The 13,091-nt window shown below is 45.4% G+C and overlaps 1 pseudogene; it reads left to right on the top strand.

Annotated features, from left to right (window-relative positions):
- The first annotated feature begins 4,459 nt into the window (after positions 1-4,459).
- On the top strand, positions 4,460-4,995 carry LOC136157224 (small ribosomal subunit protein uS2B-like; annotated as a pseudogene).
- The last annotated feature ends 8,096 nt before the right edge of the window (positions 4,996-13,091 follow it).

Below are 13,091 nucleotides of genomic sequence, written 5' to 3'. Positions count from 1 at the left end.
AGAATACTGGAGTGGGTTGCCATTTCCTACTCTAGGGGATCTTCCTGACCCGGGGATCAGACTCCTATCTCCTGTGGCTCCTGCTTTGGCAGGCAGGTTCTTTACCACTGAGCCACTTGGGAAGCCTAGCTACTGTCTAGCATAACCCTTCTTGTTTCAGATGGGGAAACTCAGGCCAGATTGGGGAGAGAGGCATAACTTGGTTAAGGTCACATGGTGAGTAGTGGCCCTGCTGGGCAAGGGATCTAGGTCTGCAGCTCCCAATATGTGCCACTGTCATAACTGGCCTGGCTGGGAGGACCTGGGGAGGTGTTGGAGACTCCGAGCAGGAAGTGAGGGGAGGAAAACTGAGATGCTCCCTCCCTGTAGGCTCACTGAGGCCCCTTCAGTCCTCTCTGAGTCCAGGAGTCCAGAACCAGGCTGCGCCTCGTCACCTTTTCCACCACCGCTCCCTCCCTATTCCATGTCAACCACACGAGGCAGGTGGGGAACAGATGGAGCACTCTTGATCTGTCAGGGAGCTGACTGATAAACCACTATCTGTGGTGTAGAGCAGAGGAGTATCTCAATAAACACTGATTTCTCAACCAATTAAGGGGCTTCCCTGGTGGTGGTAGTGGTAAAGAATCCACCTGGAATGCAGGGGCTGCAGGAGATTCAGGTCCGTTCCCTGCGTTGGGAAGATCCCCTGGAGGGGGGCATGGCAACCCACTCCAGTATTCTTGCTGGGAGAATCCCATGGACAGAGGAGCCTGGGGTTAAGGTCCATAGCATCCCGAAGAGTTGGACATGACTGAAGCAACTTAGCACATACAAACCAATTAAGAAATTAGACCAAGCAAAACAGGTAGAGACCAAATATCACATTTACTGCACATGAAGCAAATCCTGAAGAACAAGGCTCGTGACCACAGGTAAGTGGGCATCCTCATGGAAACCCAGAACTAGTCAGACTCACCGACGAAGTCACAGACAAGTGTGCACCATCACCAGCCTCCCCTACACACTAGGGCACAGCAGAAACACGTGTTCCCGCAGGTAGTTTGTACCCAGAGAGAAGGGCTGGGCCACACAAGTCTGACTCACAGTCAGGTAACCCACTTGCTAGTTCCTGGAGCAGAATGAGGGAAAGAGGGACTTCCCTGGTGATCCCTAGTTAAAAGGCTGTCTGCCAATGCAGGGGACATGGGTTGGATCCCTGGTCAGGGAAGGTTCCACGTGCCTTGGGGCAATTAAGCCCTCGAGCCACAACTACCGAAGCTCACTTGCCTAGAGCCCATGCTCTGCAACGAGAGAAGTCCATGCCCTGCAGCTAAAGAGTAGCCCTCACTCACTGCAACTAGAAATGAAGATACAGAATAGTCAAAATTTAATTAATTAATTAATTTAAAAAAGAAAGAATGAGGGAGAGAGAGAGAAGAGAGGCCAGCTGTATTATGCTGATGGGGCTCCCTACACACAGAAAGAAACAGCAAGATTCCATTGTGTCTCAGTTTGGGCCTTAGTTCTATTCTTGTTATTCTCCCAGTGTTTGCTCTGTGATTTGTTGTCACACATCAGTCTGCCATCAAATTATAGTATACTGTTTCATGTATAAGAACCTTACATCAGTACACTTCCATTCTGGCCTTCCATTCTTCATGCCATTGTTGTCATACACTTTCTACATATATTATGAACTTCCAAATATTGCAGTTTTACTTTTACTTTATACAGTCAATTATCTTTTTTACCAGTCAACTATCTTTTTTAAAAATTACTTGTATTTACTCAAATGTTTATCATTTCTTGCTCTCTTCATTCCTTTGTGTAGATCCAAGTTTCTACCTGGTATCATTTTCCTTCTCCTGAAGAATTTCCTATAACATTTCTTACATAGGTCTACTGGCAACAAATTCTATCATCTTTCATTTGTATGAAAAAAAAACCCCACAATCTTTATTTTGAAAGCTACTTTCCCTGGAAAGAGAATTCTAGATTAATAGGAGTTTTTTTGTTCCTTTCAGCACTTCAAAGATGTTGAATTCTCTTCTGATCTGCCTAATTTCTAATGAGAAGTCTGTGTAGCTGTTATCTTTGTTCTTGGGTACATAAATGTCTTTTTAAAATTTCTCTGATTGCTTTCAACATTTTGCCTTTATTGCTGGTTTCAGCAATTTGATTATAATGTTACTTGGTGTTTATCCTGCTTGGGGTTCACTGAGCTTCTTTGGTCTGTGTATTCACAGTTTATCAAATTTGAAAAGATTTTGCCTGTTTTTTCTTCAAATGTTTTTGCTCTTTCTACTTCTCTCCTTCTGGAACTACAGTTTCACATGAGTCAGACTATGTGATATTGTCCCATAGGTCATTGAGACTCTATTTTTTTCTCAATGCTTTTTCTCTCTTTGCTTCATTTTGAACAGTTTCTTAGGCTATGTCTTCAAGTATATAAATCTTTCTTCTGCAGTGTCTAAATAATTGTTCCTTCTGTTCAATGAAATTTTCATTTCAAATATTTTTCATTTCTAGGAATTCATTTGGGGCTTTTACTATTTACTTCCTCATTATGTTCATGTTTTCCTCTAAATCATTTAAACATAAGTACATTTGCAAGAATTATTTTAGCATCCTTAAACACTAACTCCATCATCTCTGTCATTTCTCAATACATTTCCATTATGTTTGTTCTAGTTATGGGTAAAATTTTTCTGCTTCTTTGCATTTCTATTCATTTTTGATTGAATGCGACACAATGTAAGTTTGCTTTTGAGTATTGGATTTTGTTGTAATCCTTTAAAGAGGATTGCACTCTGCTCTGGCATGCCATTAAAAAACCGGGATGAACTTTTAGAAGCTTGTTTTTAGGTTTTTTAAAGGTAGGACTAGAGTAGTTTTTCTTCTAGAGGTAGTTTAGTCCTACTATGAAATATGACCCTTCTGGCATCTGTCATCAAATATGTACGATGCCTCATATATTCAATGATACTCTGAATACTGTGCAGATTTTGGGGGCTTTCTCTACAAAGATCCCTCCTCTCCATTACTCTGCCCTGCAAATCCTCACCCCCTCAATTTCCTGAACTCTAGTCTCTGCCTCATCAATTCACAAGATCATCAGTCTCTGTTTAGTTTCCTCATCTGTACAACACAGATCAGAATCACCTCCTGGCACAAACCAGGGGCTTATGGGGCTCATCTCATGTGTTTTCCTTCCCTCAAGGATCATAATCCAGTGCTATCTGTTGTCTATTGTCTAAAAGTTGTTGTACCATATGTTTTATCCAGTGTTCTAGGTAAGTCTGTCTCTGTTACTCCCTCATGGCTGGAAGAAACCTACAAAGAAATATTAGGAGTGAGGAAATGCTCTACCATTAACAGTTCCTGTATAAGAATGAGCAAAAATGAGGACCTGGACCATTTTAGGCTCATATTGGGCTAAGGGGTGTTCTACTTGATTATCTAGCTACCAGGCTGTGTGGTACAATGGAGAGCATCGTGGAGCAGGGATCTCATTCTGCCCCCTCACTATCTGTAGCAGCATTTAAAATCTTTATCTGTCCCACATCCTTTCCCTCTTTCTCCTGGTCACAGTGCCCACCTTCCTTTGGAGAACTCCATGTGGTTCTGCTTGGACTGCCAATCATGCATGTTGCCCTGCTCTGCAGGAGACAGTGGGGGGTAGTGATCTCTGCCCAGCCAGTCAGACCTCTGTTTCCTTCTACCTTGGTGACTTATTCAGGGATGTGGACTTGATCCCAGTTGGACCAATCACACCTATCTTTAAGATATTTACATGGATGCTAGGAGTAAAAAGCTTTTTTCTAGAGGCATCACTGTCTGAATACTGGTAAGCCTTCAGTTTTCTGCAGCCACATCCCACTCCTCTCCTCAGTCTAAGAGTAAAGAAGATCAGGGAAGAAGGCCTGAGGACAGGAGCAGAGGGAGTCCTCGAAATGTAAGTGACATCTCTGCAGTCTGAGAGGCTGGCTCCACCTCTGTACTTTCTGTTTATATGAACCAGTCAATTCCCTTTTTTACTGGTTTGAGTGGGTTTTCTGTCACTTTCAACAACAACAACAAAATCTACCTATTTACCTTCTATTGCTAGGTCTTGGTCCAGGTGTCTTCAAAGTGCACTGCATACACTCCAAGGGGGCATAGGATGATCCATCAGAGAGTGGGAAGGAAGCATAAGATCTCCTAATTATGAGCAGGCATTTTCCAGTGCAAAGACCTATATCTGCATGCCAGAACAGCATGCCAGAACAGCATGTGCAATGGCATGAAGACTAGATTCCATACTCCATGAAGCCAGGACCAGGATCTGCTTCATCCTTATCTTCCCCCACCGTGAGCTCATGGTCTGACTCATAGCTGACACCAAATAAATGGTTGCTGGTCTTACTACATTAACTATACAGGAGTTCATACAGCATGGTTCTGGGTTCTCCACATAACTTAAAGAGCAACTTTCACAATGTCTGGAGCCCTAGGTGGCATGAACTGTGACTTCCAAATGAAACAGAACCTCTACAGAAGGAAGAGTGAAGCAATGTACATCATAATCCTGGAAAGGACCTGGGAGAAGCTTCTGCTGGTGGCTCATGCCATTGTTGCCATGGAAAACTGATGGCTGACATCAGAGTCACACTCCCCAGGGATACCGGCCACCAGGCTGTACTGAGGCTTGCTGCTGCCACTGGGGCCACGCCTGTTGCTGGCTGCTTCACTCCTGGAACCTTCACTATTCAGAACCAGGCAGCTTTCTGGGAGCTGTGACTTTCAGTGGTTATTGATCCCTAGGCTGACTGCCAGCCTCTCACAGAGGCATCTTACAGTCACCTGCCCACTGTTACCCCGTGTAATGAAGACTCTCACCTGAGCCATGAGGACACTGCCATCACCTGCACCAGCAAGGGAGCTCCCCCAGAGGGTCTGATGTGGTGGATACAGGCTCGGGAAGTTCTGCAGACGCCTGGCACCATCTGCATGCCCACGGGAGGCTGTGCATAATCTCTTCCTTCCACAGAGGTTCTGAACAGATGGGAGAGGAGGAGCAGGCTGTGTGACGAGGAGGGATTTCAGGGTGAATGGACTGCTCCAGCTCCTGGACTTGCTGCTGTGTGTGCTTAGTCGCTCAGTCATGTCCATCTCTGCGACCCCGTGGACTGCAGCCCGCCAGGATCCTGTGTCCATGGGGATTCTCCAGGCAAGAACGCTAGAGTGGGTTGCCATGCCCTCCTCCAGAGGATCTTCCCAACCCAGGGACCAAACCCAGGTCTCCCTCATTGCAGGCGGATTCTTTACCATTTGGGTCACCGGGGTAGCCCATTCTGAAGTTGCAGGTGGGTCTGAAGGCACAGGGCCTTGTCATGACTATTCAGCTTCCAGTGGAAGATAGAGCCCTCAGCCTGTAGCTCAAAATGGGTTTGCAGCTCCCACTGCTCAGGCCACTGAATGGGTAGGAATAACCACTGAGTGGTCTTAAGCTATACTTTCCCAGCCTCTTAAAGAGAAAATAAAACTAAGATCGATTAAAAATAACAGTTTCTAAAATAAACAAATATTTGTTGGATAAACAAAGGAATAGGGAAAAGACAGGAGTGTATAAATATGTGCTTGTAGAAGGATTAGGATACACAGGCAAGCGAATTCAGAAGAGTAATAATATGCATCTTGGTGAGGGAGGGGCCCGGGAATCCCTTAACCGGGATTTTTCTATGCTAAAGAAAAAGGAGATTTCTATGCTAAGGGATTCTCTTTGCCGGAGAAAGACTGAACTATGCCACTTGTTACAAGTCTTCTTCAGTAGTCAGTATGAGATGCTAGAGACTTGGGGAGTGAGGAAGGTGCCGACACAAGAGGAATTTAAGAGGTGGAACTCCCTTGGTCATTGAGCAGGATGGCAATGGGGTGTGGGAGAGGTTCTGGTCACAAAGGAGGGTGAGAGGTATCAAGAGGGAAGTGAATCAGTGAGGACCCAGGAACTTCCACTTTGGGAGCCTGGGACAGAAGATTTCATGGTAAGAAGAAAGTTTGGAGGAAACACGAGTTCAGCTGAGGGTCTCTTGTGTTCTTGAGTTGAGATGTCCAGGTGGATGTATCTTATAGGTTGTGGGATTTACCAGTGATGGAAATAAATTTGGGAGTCCTCAGGAGAGAGATAAGATCAAAACAATAAGGCTGGTTATAGATGAAAAGGTTAAGGAATGAACTCCAGGTACAGCCAGAGGATGGAACAAACCCTGCAAAATTACAGTACTATAGTCATCTAGAGAACATGTATTTTCTAAATATAAACACACACATATCCATACCCACACACACACCCACACACACACACCCCACACACACCCACCCACAAAACCCTGGCAGCAGAGACCCAAGTTGGACTCACTGGAAGATGCACACAGAATGCTCAGAAAAGTAGGAAAAGAGTGGAGTCCCGAAAGCAAAGAAGTCTGAATATAAAAAGGAAGGGCTTTCAATACAGTCAAATGCCATAGGAGGTGAAAAATAGGAACTAGAAATGGGTATATGGCAAGGAAATACAGAGTGAACTCATCTATTTTCTAAATGGTGTTTTTAAGTCAGCCACCAGCCTCAACACCTCCTTGAGTATTGAAAAGCCCAACACCATGCAGAGTAACCGATTAGGAAGTGCTTTATCAGTTTTGATTACTCTCTTTCCCTTCTCTAAGCTTCTTTGACTGCCTCAGCCAGTGCAGATCACCCCCTTCTTGAACCTCCCACTCTGCCTCCCTCCCCAAGTATCTCATTGACTGGAGAATCCTTTGAAGACTTGACTCAGACTTGCATTCCCTTGCTAACCTCCTCTCCTGCAGCATCCTGAAAGCAGGGGTGGCCCAAGGAGCAGGAGGGAGCAGGAAGCCCCCAAAGCCCACAGTGGTCCCTGCCGGGTCAGTGGTGAGTGGCGGGGCTTAATCTGAGCCGGCCCCTAGTGAGCAGTGCCGCTTTCTCAGTTTGCTTTACTTTCCTCAAGGTTTGGGGTGGCTGTGAGAGTGAGGGATGGGAGTTGGTGTTGTCCCACCCTTGGGCCCAAGCTCCCCTGGGACCAAAGCTCCCCCTAAAAGCCTCCATTTGACAGAAGAAACAGGTGATGTCTGTGGTTTGGAAACAGGTGATGTGTGTGGAAGAGAGGGATCTCTATAATCCCAAGTACAGCCACCACCACCCCACCACCCCAGCCCAGGTCCCTGAGCCTCAGAAAGCTAATTTTCAGGCATCTGGGCCAGAGAGTTCAATTCCCTAGGGTAGTGAGAGTGGGGCCAGGAAGGAGCCACAAAGGGGCAAGCTGTGTGGCCTTGAGGCAGGCAAGCCTTTCAAGGCTGATTTGCTCTGGCTGGGCTGGAGGAAGCAAATGATAATTTCCTCCCAAAGGGGATCTGCGGCCCTTCCTGCCAAGTCCAAAGAGGAAAGCAGGAGAGTGGACTTTCTTGTTGCCTTGGGACCACCATCATCTTCCCCCTCCCCTAGGCCACTCACACTTTCAGGGACCCCAGTGGCCACCCCACAAAGCACAGAAAGCAGGTCTGTCCAGTGAGTGGTACAGTAGACTGCCACGTTGCCCCTAATCCCCACTAAGCAGTTGGGCAACCAAGGTTAAGGGCACCCCAGACTGGTGTTGCCATGCCCGCCACTCTGGGGCCAGGGCTGGGAGAGCCTAGAGGAGAAGTGTTCCTTTTCAGTTCTCTTAATTCTCCTGGGTTAGACCTAGGAGAAATCAGTGTTTGTTGCAAACACTTGCTAACATCCCACCCCTTTCCACTCCCACCCCACCCACTCCTCGATTATCTCAGCTTCCAAACCCAAAACCCTCAGTCACCCCAATACCTAGTTGAGGTTTAAAACATTGGTTATTGAATCATCTTTCATTTTAGAATTATCTTCCAATTTTCCTATTTGCATTTAGGATAGAAACTTTTCTTCTTAAATCTAAACTTAAATAATACACTCTAAATAAATTTAAAGATAAAAGATTAATAGTTTAGCAGGATGTGTGCATGAATTCCTGATGATTCAAGTCTGGGAAATCCCGATCTGAGAGGGGTTCAGAGAGGCTGGGGCTTGCCTGGGGGGAGTTAGAGTTACACCACCCTTGTGTTGCCAAGGAAGGAGGTCTGTCTGCTCAGAGCTTCCAGGGACCTGGAGCTTCCCTGGCCTACCCTCTGGCCTAATGGAATTAATTAAAACCCCCAGTTCCACCTCTCCAGCCTTCAAGCCTATCTCCCATGCCCCCTAGGGCTTTGTTTCTCCTGGCTTGGGTGGGAGCCTACACACACACACACACACACACACACACACACACACACACACACACACACACACACACACACCCTCTCCCTTCCCTTCCCCTTCCTCTTTCTCTAAGCTGTGAGGCCCCTTGGGAGCTCCTTTGTAAGGTAATTGGATTTCTCCCCTTGTTAGTTTGCAATGAAAATGTCATCTATTCTGGGCCACCGCCAGGGAGGGGCACGCTCCCATTCAGCGAGCTGGCCCAGAGCTGTGAAGCTATTCAGGCCTCCCAGCCTCCAGCCGGGCAGCTGCGGTTCCCTGACAATGCACTCCTTGCCTCTGCCCCACCATCGCGCCTAGCTCGGAAGTGGCCTTGACAGGGCCAGGGCTGGGGGGCTGGATTCTGCGGCTCCAAGACCACCACCACCCATCCCACAAGTAGGCACTGGCAGAATGTGATTTTAAGAGTACTCCCCACATTTTAAGATGGTGGAGGGAAGTTCTAATAATACAAGTTCTAAGGCATTCAGTTCAGTCGCTCATTCGTGTCCGACTCTTTGCGACCCCATGAACCGCAGCACGCCAGGCCTCCCTGTCCGTCACCAGCTCCCGGCGTTTACTCAAACTCAAGTCCATCGAGTCAGTGATGCCATCCAGCCATCTCATCCTCTGTCGTCCCCTTCTCCTCCTGCCTCCAATCCCTCCCAGCATCAGGGTTTTTTCCAATGAGCCAACTCTTCGCATAAGGTGACCAAGGTATTTAGGGCCCTTAGAAAGCAGACCCTGGGTTGGGAAGACCCCCTGGAGGAGGAAATGGCAACCCATTCCAGTATTCTTGCCTGGAGAATCACATGGACAGAGGACCCTGGCAGGCTATGGTCCACAGGGTCACACAGAGTTGGACATGACTGAGCAACTAAGCAAGCAAGCAGGCAAAGCAGACTGAGAGAGAATGCAAAGGGCAGATGCTGACACACCAGGATGGATACTTTGGCCTTCCCGAGGAGATCACTGTAAGTGGTGGAGTCAATCAACCTGGAAGCCATGGTGGAGACCTGGAGCTATCCAACATCAGCTGGAACCACGGACAAGCACAAACTGCTTATCCTCAGAGTTCTCTAGCTAGAAAGATGAGATGGGGGAAATGGATCACAATGTACTCAGACATCTGGGTGAGCACTTCCGGGGGACCATGTGGGCAAAGTGAAAAAAGTACTGGATGCTGTTACTCACTCCCTTCACTGGGAATCTCTCCCTCTTCCTTTTTCTTCTGCTTCCTCAGGCTAGGTGGCCTCAAGCGTCTCACCGTGGCTCATTTCTCTTTCCCTCCCACTGGCACACTCCTCCTGGCGGGTTCATCTGTTGCTGAGGCCTTAACTCTCAGGCTGACCATTCCCTCCGGAAGCGGAGCTGCTTTCCTGCCAGCTGCCCGTGGAGCCTCTCTAGTGGCATCATCTGCATCACCATAAAGACGACGACGCTTGGCACGGCTGAGTGCTTCCTGTGGGCCCCTCTGTCCTGGCCCTCTGTGTGGGCACTTGCCTCCATGGAATCTCCCACTCCTGTGACTGAGGTAGCGTCACTTTGGGGGCAGAGACGAGTTACAGGACCTGCCCAAGGTCACCACAGCTGGTAAGTGAGGGAGCCGGGATTCACACCCAGCCAGTCTGTCTGCGCAGCCCGGGGCCAAAACCACTCTCCAACCCCGAAACAGGCCTTCTGCTCCTCTCTTAGCCCTCTGCCTAGCAGAAGGGCCACTGCTCACCCCCTCAGGAAAGCCGGGGTCATGGGAGTCATCCCCCGGCCACCTCCTCCTCCTGCCCACATCCGGCCATCACCAACCCTGTCAAGCCCCTTGTCAGGCTCCTTCCAGTCATTCTCGTTACGGACTGTATGTTCATGAGATGGTGAAGGACAGGGAAGCCTGGTGCACTGTAGTCCATGGGGTCGAAAAGCAACGAAACAATAGCAACAAGAAAGTCCAGTAATTTTCTTATAGTATATTTTGGTACAGTTCATTCTGGGTTGATAATGTGTGTGATGTATAGTGTGATCTTTTCTTCACACATAGCTTCTAATCTTTATCTCAAGAACGTTTTCTTAAGTAATAATTTTAAGTATTCTGTACTCTTATTTTGGTTTTCTTCTTCAGGGATATGTTGGATCTTCTTTTTCCATTTTGATATCTGTCACTTTTGTTTCTCTTAATACTCTGTCTGTTGTGTTTATTCACTATGTTCCTTCTGTTTTATTCTTAATTTATGAAGTGATGTTTTTCCTTTTATTTCTAATTCTTTCCTGGAGTTCTGCCATCACATTTCAGATTTTTCTAATACTAATTTAAGTTAACCTTTCATGTTTTATATCAATTTCTTAATGCATTTTTTTAAACCACTTTGAGATAAGAGGCTACAGTTGTATACTTTTTGGTGTAGGTTTGTCTTTCTGCTATGCTTTTGTTGAGGTAGCAACAATATTCTGATCCTTGTTCTCTTTTCTTTTTTCTTATAATATATTCGAGCAAGATTTGACCTCAATATTTTTATTGTTTATTTTTATGTAAACTTAATTTTCCTGAACCTTATGAAGAAGGCATGGTTCAGAATGTTTATTACTACATAAATCTCTATTTTGTTGTTTTTATATAGTGTTAAAAATACGGTGTGTTGATTACTGAGATTTCCCAGTTCTGTCTCCCTTGCCCCATTTCTACTTGGATCAAGTCTTTACTTCATCTATATTGTTCCTGTCCTGAACAATTTTTATTCCACTCCAAGCCTTTAGTGATAGTTTTGCATTCCTGTGTTAGGGTTGTTATTAGGGATCACTATTTATCAATAGTAGGAATTTATCAGTAGTATTTTTGGCTGTTATTGGCCAAATTGTGTGATCTTTGTCTTTTAAATTATTCTTCACTTAATGTTGATAAATTTCCTAATTTTAAATTTTGTATACTCAGAATTCTTGCATCTATGTTCTTAAGTGTGATTGGTGAAGGAGTCTTTGGGGCCTAGAAAAGAGAACAACAGTCTCAAAGGCCCCTTGCTGAATCATCCAACTTCGGAGAAAACAAAGTATAACTTTAGTTCCACCCTGATGCTCCAGGCCGGTTGCATCTATCTGGGACTTATCAGCCCCTGTCCAGAAACCTACCACCCCCTACAACCGCCCAGAAGACTTATCACCCTCTGCCCAACTACAAATGTCATCTCAACAAAAGAATACTCAAAATATCCCGCCTGATTGACGTTTCCCTTATCACTTCCACAAACCTCCCTATAAGTATGAAGCCTCCCTGATCCCTCTCTGCGCTCAGCCTGGTCGTTAGGCCAACTGTCGCCCCTCCTTGCCTAAATAAAGGTAACCTACTTCTGTTGAGGTCATCTTTCCTTTTCTGCCTCGCCAGAACTATGCCTTACAATTGGTCTCTAGTTATTTGGTTCATATTCATCAAGTTTTGTTATTAAGATCATGCTTGCCTATAGAGTGGAAAAGGAGGCGTTTTCAATCTTTTAAAATAACCTGGAATAATCTGAGTAACAATGGTTCAGTGTTTAAAAATTTAGTTAGAACTCAACATTTCTTCCACCTGGCCTATACTAGACCACATTTCTCAGACTGTTACTGTTAGGGTACCAAGAGACTAAATTTGTGCTAATGGAATGGGGCAAAAGCAGACCCCTTCCAGTTCTGGGGCAGAAAAACCTCCAATTTTCCACCCTCCTTGCACTGTCTTCTTTTGCACTGATCCCAGTAGCTATCCGTTAAAGATGGTGGGGATGATGGATAGAAGAAACAGGGATTCCTGAATTACCATTGGGAAACAGCCAAACAACCAGGAACACCTGGTCTCTATGTGAGTAAAAGACAAACTCCTGTTGTGTTAAGCCCTAAGATTAAAGGAGGGAAGGTAAGCTAGTAATGCCTTATTAATACTAAAATCAACGTTAAATCATCTAGACCTGATGCACTTGTAAGTTATAGTTTTTTTTAACAGTTTTATTGAGATCTAATTCATTACCTTATGAGTCATCCATTTAAAGTACATTTACATTTTAGTATATTTACAGATGTGAAACCATGATCACAGTCACATTTAAAACACATTTAAAACATTTTGACACCTCAGAAAGAAACCCCGTACCCTTCAGCTATCACCCCTAACTCAAGTACCACTACCCCTAATCCTCAGCAACCCCATAACTACTTTCTGTCTCTGTAGATTTTCCTATTCTAGACATACCATATTAATCAAACCATGTAATTGTATGATCTGGGGCTGGCTTCTTTCATCTAACATAATGTTTTAAAAGTTTATCCATGTTGTAGCATGTATCAGAATTTATTACTTTTTATGGCTAAACAGCATTCCATTATATGGATATAATATGTTTTATCTATTTACCTATCAATGGACATTTGGGTTATTTCTACCTGTTGGCTATTGTGAACAATGCTGCCATAAAAATTTTCATATACAAGTTTTTGTGTTTCGTTTCTTTGGGTATATACCTAGGAGTAGAATTACAGGGTCATATGGTAACTCTGGGTTTCCCAGGTGGCACTAGTGGGAAAGAATCCACCTGTCAATGCAGGAGACATAAGAGACATGGGTTCAGTCCCTGGTTGGGAAGATCCCTGGGGAAGGAAATGGCAATCCACTCCAGTATTCTTACCTGGGAAATCCCATGGACAGAGGAGCCTGGTGGCTACAGTCCTTGGGGTCACAAAGAGTCGGATACAACTGAAGCGACTTAGTACACAAACACACAGCAGTGAATGAGGGTTCCAATTTCTCCATATCCTCACCAACACTTGTTTTTAATATTATCTGACTTCTTGATTCTAGCCAT

This window comes from Muntiacus reevesi, chromosome 2 (genome assembly GCF_963930625.1).
Source record: "Muntiacus reevesi chromosome 2, mMunRee1.1, whole genome shotgun sequence".
In the NCBI taxonomy this organism is placed as follows: domain Eukaryota; kingdom Metazoa; phylum Chordata; class Mammalia; order Artiodactyla; family Cervidae; genus Muntiacus; species Muntiacus reevesi.
Note: the sequence above shows the minus strand (reverse complement) of the source record. Positions and strands in the feature narration are given on the sequence as shown.